Raw genomic sequence first — 8,212 nt, 5'->3', positions numbered from 1 at the left:
TAAGAAATCTTTCTAAAGGATGTCACATGAGGATCCCACTGGCCTCAATCACATTCATTTAGAAGAACAATTGTACCTATGGTATAGTTCTTCCAAACAGATAGATGGATCATAGAAAGAAAGACAGATATTAAAAAAAAAAAAAAGACAGATATAGATGACAGATATATCAATAGATAGATGGATGGATGCCCTGGTTATATAAACAAAATTGAACATTTTCCAACCCTGGGAGTAGGAGAAAGAATGCATATGTAGTAAACACCTCCCCCCCTCCAGCAATAGTAAAGAGAAAGAAGCATATCTGATCTGTCTTCTAAAGCAAATCATTAATGATGTTACACATCTATATAAACAAAACACAAAGGCCATTTCAAATATCATTTACAAGCATGGTTCTACCCAATATCTACCAGAACCCTATGAGATATAAAGGGAAGATTTGGTTATTTCCATTTCACAGGCAACACTAAGTCATAGAGACTTGAACTAACTCTCAGGGATTTAACAAAACCTAGAGAGCAGGAAGATTTTATTAAACCTCTCTGAGCCTTGATTTTCTCATCCAAAAACTGGGTATAAGAATCATACTTATCTCACGGGGTTATTATGCAAATTGAACATTAATGTATGTGACCCCATGGACCACAGCCTGCCAGGCTCCTCTGTCCATGGAGATTTTCCAGGCAAGAATACTGGAGTGGATTGCCATGCCCTCCTCCAGGGGATCTTCCCAAACCAGGGATCAAACCTAAGTCTCCCACATTACAGGTGGAGTCTTTATTGTCTGAGCCACCAGGGAAGCCCAAAAATACTAGAGTGGGTAGCCTACCCCTTCTCCAGGGGAGCTTCCCAATCCAGGAATCGAACTGGGGTCTCCTGCATTGCAGGCAGATTCTTTACCAGCTGAGCTATCAGGGAAGCCCATATGTAAATGATGCTGTCATACAATATGTTAGCTACTGTCTTTGTTATGTAGGTTCTAGAATTGATGCTATTTTTAATAATACCTTGCTAACAGTTACAGATGACCTGGTTCCTGTTTCAAGCTGTCAAAAATGTGACCCAGACCTAGTTCTGAATAAGAGAATGTTAGAGCTGGGAGACCTCGTAGAGTTTTGTATGGCCCAACCTTCCATTTTTAGAGTCCTGAGACCTAGAAGGACCCAAGAACACAGCTAGTTTGCTGCAGAACTGGGTCTAGCAACTAAGTCTCCTAATTCCTAATTTTCAATCTCTCCACACCAACTAACAGATTTGGCTCAATGTATCTGGAATCCTTTCCTTACTGCTGAAATTTGGTCTAATCATTATTTGATCTTAAAACTTTTACTGTCCCCAAATGTATCGATCCATAGAACCATTGCGTTTCCCCTGATCTAGTCACCTGGCCTTCAGGCAATCTAAACACTTTGGCTCCTGCTGTGCCTAGCAGTCTGCACACCTAAGCAGCTGTCTTCACCTGTGTAAATTTCTCCAGTGCATTCATTTGTTTGAGTACAAGGATGCTCAGGCAGAAATTTTTCACAGAAGTGGCTTTTTCCATCCTTGCTAAAATTTTACCTTGCAGATCTAGAAATAAACATAGGCTTTGTCAAATACTGTCTTCAAAAGACTTGACTACCACATTCACGTGTCTTTTTTAAGTGCCCAGCCAAATATTCTGAAGTGAATTCATGTTAATAAATTTCATAAAGTCATTTGAGCACTTGCAGAAGATTCTGAGCCCCCAACCTTTACCTCTTTCATTTATCAAGGTGTCTTAAGTTCCATCCAAAATGATTTAGCCCTTTCTCATAAGCAGTTCTGTCCTCCAGAGTTCCTTATTAAAGTACAAATGTCCTTCAGAAAGCGACCACCTCGAGATAGCAATTTAGCATGATAAGCTGTCAGCTGGGCTCAAGTCCATGGTCTGTGGGAAATTGATTCAAGCTACAGGGCATCAGTGGGGGCAGGGGATGGGAGGACAGATGGGCTGGGGGTGTCCCTGGAAATAGAAGAAGGGGGGAACAAATGCACTTATAGGAGAGTCACTAAGGACATCATGGGGGAGAAGAGAGATCAAGGCAAACCATGCTGCTCCCACTTTAAATATTTTGGAGGAGTAGGTGATACCAAGGAGTTAGATTTGCCTAAAGGGGCAGCAGAGGGCTTCCCTCATAGTTCAGTTGGTAAAGAATCCACCTGCAATGCAGGGGACCCCAGTTCAATTTCTGGGTTGGGAAGATCCACTGGAAAAGGGACAGGCTACCTATTCCAGTATTCTTGGGCTTCTCTTGTGGCTCAGCTGGTAAAGAATCCACCTGCAATGCAGGAGACCTGGGTTCGATCCCTGGGTTGGGAAGACCCCCTGGAGAAGAGAAAGGCTATCCATTCCAGTATTCTGGCCTGGAGAATTCCATGGACTGTATAGTCCGTGGGGTTGCAAAGAGTCAGATATGACTGGGTGACTTCCACTTTCACTTTCAAAGGGGCAACAGAACAAGACAATTTTTGGCAAGGGACCCAGAAATAGAGTCACAGGTCACCAATTCAGCTGGACTTCAGTACCATGATTTTGAAGCTCTCATTTTAAAAACTGTTAAAGCAGAACAAATTCTTTATTGTCCTCTGTTAACGTACACAGTATTTCTAGAATAATAAACATCACCGACTCAATGGACTTGAGTTCGAGTAAACTCTGGGAGATGATGAAGGACAGGGAATCCTGGAGTGTTGCAATCCACAGGGTCACAGAGTCAGACACGACTGAGTCACTGAACAACAACCACCTCTATGAGCTAAGAGAGGGAACCATATGGATGAGAAACATTCTCCACTTATTCTGGATACAAGTCTAGACTCCCCAAGCCACTTAATGTGTATCCCGAGATTCAAGCAGAGAGGTATTTGAACGTTTATCTTTCCTCATTACAAAAGTGATAACATTTTCATCATGGAAAATGGAGAAGTTGAAACTGATAATAAAATATCATTTCTCGTCCATCAAACAGGAAACAACCGAAAAGCCCAATAATACCAAACATTGTTCAGGACACACAGAGATAGAAACTCTTATATACTGCTTGTTGCAGTCACTTTGACAAAACCTAGTAAGGCTAAAGATGTATATACTTGTAATCCAGAAACTCTACCGCTAGCTATCCACCCTATAGAAAGTCTCAGTTTTACACCACAAAACACGTACAAAGATGTTTGTTGTAGTATTTTTGAAACAGAAAAATAATGAAAACAATCATCTCTTTGTTTCTCAGTAGGAAAAGAGATAACTTGAGGACTAGTATAAAGTAGTCAAAATAAAAAACTAAAAACAAAACAAAAAATTTAAAGAACTGTATCTATAATATCAACATGGATAAATATCCAAAAAATCTTGCCAAATATTTTAAAAAGTAAGTTATAAAAGTATATGCACTATATGATATCATCTAGTTATAATCTTAACACAATGTGGAAATTGGCTAGGATACATACACATGTGGCAAAAATATAAGACATACATGATAATGGTACATAGCATACTAAACGGATTAGCTTAGGATGCTAATAACAAGAAATCTAAAATAATAGTGACAAATAAATTACAATTTCATTTCTTTGTCAAAGTAAAGTTCAGGTAAACTACTCAGGGGCCAAAATGGCAACCCTGCAAACATGACAACCAGTGTTTTTCTGCGTTATAGTTCCACATTCCTTAACACATAGATGCTGCCTGGTGGCCCAAGACAGCTCCTACCAGGAAAACCACAGTCCAATTGGAGCAAAAGGGGATGGGGAGGGAGATCACCCTCCCCATCCCCTTCCTTTAAGGAGTCTCCCAGGAAGTTGTGTATATAACTTCTGCTTTAATTCCACTGGCCAGAATTTAGTCATATGGCAACACCTGGAAAATGTAATATGTGTGGGTGGTGCTAGTGGCAAAGAACCTCCCTGCCAATAAAGGTAGATGTAAGAGATGCAAGTTCGACCCCTGGGTTGGGAAGATCCCCTGGAGAAGGAAATGACAACCCACTTCAATATTTTTGCCTGGAGAATACCATGGACAGAGGAGTCCGGCGGGCTACAGTCCAGTGTCGCAAATGTCAGACACGACGGAAGCAACCTAGCATGTATTCCAAGCGAAAAGGTATCAAACAAAAAATTCTGATCTACTTCTGCAAGGGAAGGTGGGGGAAGAGGTAAGAATGGGGCAGAAGCCGCTATCTGTAATGATGATTTTCTTATACATTTTAAAGAGAGATTTGAAGCAAATATGACACTCTAACATCTGCTTCATCTTTGTGATAGGTGCATAAGTGTCAGTTCTATGATTTTCTTAACTTCTCTGATTCTCTGAAATTCTCATATTTCAAATGTTTTAAGGAAAGCATAAAAGATATACAAAAGTTGGCTTTAGTCCCCCCAAACACATACATGCCCATATATATTAAGTGAAAGTCATTCAGTCATGTCAGATTCTTTGCAACCCCACGAACTATACAGTCCATGGAATTTTCTGGGACAGAATACTGGAGTGGGTAGCCTTTCCCTTCTTCATGGGATCTTCCCACTCCAGGGATCGAACCCAGGTCTCTGCATTGCCAGCAAATTATTTACCGGCTGAACCACAAAGGATGCCCAAGAATACTGGAGTGGGTAGCCTATCCCTTCTCCAGGGGATCTAATACACATTAAAATACCAGCATTAACATTTTGGTGGCTGAGACTTCAGTCTTTCTCCTATACATATTTTTACTCAATCCTGTCTTTTAATTTTTACATAGTTTGTAAAGTGCTTTTTAATTTATTGTGTCATAAGCATTTCCCATGTCTTTTAAAATTCTTTTAAAATATAACATTTAGTGACTAACCCTATAATCATAAGGATGTAATTCAATTAACTCCTATTGTTAAATATTTTAGATGAATTTTATACTTATGGATTTTATCTTCAGTTACTTTGTCTCTAGATGTTACTCATTTGCAGGTAAAAACAGTCACTGGTACAGTCCTCCTACATCTCTAGTTATAATTCACGGCAGAAGTGATTTTTCTTTTCCGAAGAGTTTTTGTTTCCTAGTTTTCCCATCCAGGTGGCATTTATCTCAAAGTCTTTGGACCGATCTTCTGAGACTCAGCTGAAATCCCCTAAGACTCAGAAGTTCTTCCTGCATGTTTGCCTGCCTCTTACGGAACTTCTTTGATTTGTGTGAGTCTCAGTTCAGTGGGAGCCCGTAGGCACAAAGGAGAGGCACATCAACAGGCTTTGGCTCCTATGGATGCTTAGAGCCTGCTGTGGTCTGTGCTCCCATCTCTGCCAGGCCTGTGCTTCTGTAATGGACTAGTCTGACCCCATGACACCACCGCTGCAGGTGAGAGCGGTTTTGAAAGCGCTATTTTGGTACTCTTGGTGAATGGTCCAGGTGCTCCTCCTTTAATGCTAAATTCAATTCTATGAGAAGAATAACTTATCACTCTTTCTCTCTTATCCACTCTCTCATGCATTTTTAGTAACTTTCCACTTAAACAATGCACAAAAGATACCTTCCATAGCCCCTCTCATGTATCATATTTTGTGATGCCAGCATCCAAACAGACTTTAGAACTTTATCTAGATATTATCACCATGAACTGATACATTTTCTATCTGATTTCCAAAAATATCATTACTACAAATTATGAAAAGAACCTATTCAAACAAAATCTTTCCAAGTATCCCCAGATTGATAAATTCACTCATTCAACAAATTGAGCGGTCAATGTGCTCCATTTCTGGGGTCCCCAAAATGTGCAGACTCAAAATGGGAAGTAGATAGCTAAATAAACAATGAAGATAGTGTAACACCTAAATAACATAAGTGCAGGGGTTAAAGGAGTGTCAACTGGAGTATGAGTGTGTGTGTGTGTGTGTGTGTGTGTGTTTGTAACAAAGACCAGCTCTTTTCTCTGACGTTGTTGTTTAGTTTCAGGGTAATGGTGGCTTCATAGAATGAGTTTGGAAGTGTTCCTTCCTTTGCAATGTTTGGAAAGAGTTTTAGAAGGATAGGCATTAGCTCTTCTCTAAACGCTTGATAGAATTCTCCTGTGAAGCCATCTGGTCCTGGGCTTTTGTTTTTTTGGGGATTTTTGATCACAGCTTCAATTTCAGTGCTTGTAATTGAGTTGTTCATAATTTCTATTACTTCCTGGTTCAGTCTTGTAAGGTTGAACTTTTCTAAGAATCTGTCCATTTCTTCCAGGCTATCCATTTTATTGCCATGTAGTTGTTCATGATACTCTCTTACAATCCTTTGTATTTCTTCACTGCCTGTTGTAACCTCTCCTTTTTCATTTCCAATTTTGTTGATTTGATTCTTCTTTTTTTCTTGATGAGTCTGGCTATAGGTTTGTCAATTTTGTTTATCTTCTCAAAGAACCAGCTTTTAGTTTTATTAATCTTTACTATTGTTTCTTTCATTTCCTTTTCATTTATTTCTGCTCAGATCTTTATGATTTCTTTCCTTTTACTAATTTTGGGGGGGTTTGTTCTTTTTCCAGTTGTTTAGGAGTAAAGTTAGGTTGTATATTTGATGTTTTTCTTGTTTCTTGAGGTAGGATTGCATTGCTATAAACTTCCCTTTTAGAATTGCTTTTGCTGCATCCCATAGGTTTTGAGTAGTCGTGTTTTCATTGTCATTTGTTTCTAGAAATTTTATTTCCCTTTTGATTTCTTCAGTAACCTGTTGGTTATTTAGAAATGTGTTGTTTAATCTCCATGTGTTTGTGTTTCTTATAGTTTTTCTCTTGTAATTGATATCTAGTCTAATAGCATTGCGATTGGAAAAGATGCTTGATATGATTTCAATTTTCTTAAACTTACTGTAGTTTGATTTGTGACCCCAAGAGGTGGTCTATCCTAGAGAATGTTCCATGTGCACTTGGGAAGAAGGTGTATTCTTTTGCATTTGGATGGAATGTCCTGAAGATACCAATGAGATCCATCACATCTAATGTATCATTGAAGACTTGTGTTTCCTTATTAATTTTCTGTATTGATGATCTGTCCACTGGTGTGAGTGGAGTGTTAAAATCTCTATTATTATGTTACTGTCAATTTCTCCTTTCACGTCTGTTAATGTTTGTCTTACGTATTGAGGTGCTCCTATGTTGGGTGCATAGATATTTACAACTCTTATGTCCTCCTCTTGGATTGATCCCTTGATCATTGTGTAGTGTCCTTCCTTATCTCTTGTAACCTTCTTTATTTTAAGGTTTGTTTTGTCTGATATGAGGATAGCTATGCCAGCTTTCTTTTGCTTACCATTTGTATGGAATATACTTTTCTATCCTCTCACTTTGTCCATATGTGTCTTTAGGTCTGAAGTGGGTTTCTTTTAGACAGCATATATATGGGTTTTGTTTTTGTATCCATTCAGCTGGTCTGTGTCTTTTGGTTGGAGCATTTAATCTGTTTACATTTAAACTAATTATTGATATATATGTTCCTATTGCCACTTTCTTAAATTTTGGGAATTGATTTTGTAGATATTTTTTCTTCTCTTTTATTTCTTGACTATATAAATCCCTTTAACATTTGTTGTAAAGCTGGTTCGGTGGTACTGAACTCTTTTAACTTTTGCTTGTCTGAAAGCTTTTTATTTCTCCATCAATTTTGAATGAGATCCTTGCCAGGTACGGTAATCTTGGTTGTAGATTTTTCCCTTTTGGTACTTTAAATATATCCTGACTCACTTCTGGCCTGCAGAGCTTCTGCTGAAAGATCAGCTGTTAAGCGTATGGGGTTTCCCTTGTATGTTACTAGTTGCTTCTCCCTTGCTCCTTTTAATATTCTTTCTTTGCATTTAGTCTTTGTGAGTTTGATTAGTATGTGTCTTGGCAAATTCCTCCTTGGGTTTATCCTGTATGGGACTCTTTGTGCCTCTTGGACTTGACTATTTCCTTTTCCATGTTGGGAAAATGTTCAACTATAATCTATTCAAAAATTTTCTCATACCATTTCTTTTCCTATTCTTCCTCTGGGATCCGTGTAATTCGAATGTTGGTACATTTGATATTATTGTCCCAGAGGTCTCTGAGACTATCTTCAGTTCTTTTCATTCTTTTTACTTTATTCTGCTGTTCAGAAGTCATTCCCACCATTTTATCTTCCAGCTCACTGATTGATTCTTCTGCTTCAGACATTCTGCTATTGATTCCTCCCAAAGTGTTTTTAATTTCGGTAATTGTGTTGTTG

This window comes from Cervus elaphus, chromosome 9 (assembly GCF_910594005.1).
Source record: "Cervus elaphus chromosome 9, mCerEla1.1, whole genome shotgun sequence".
In the NCBI taxonomy this organism is placed as follows: Eukaryota; Metazoa; Chordata; class Mammalia; order Artiodactyla; family Cervidae; genus Cervus; species Cervus elaphus.
Note: the sequence above shows the minus strand (reverse complement) of the source record.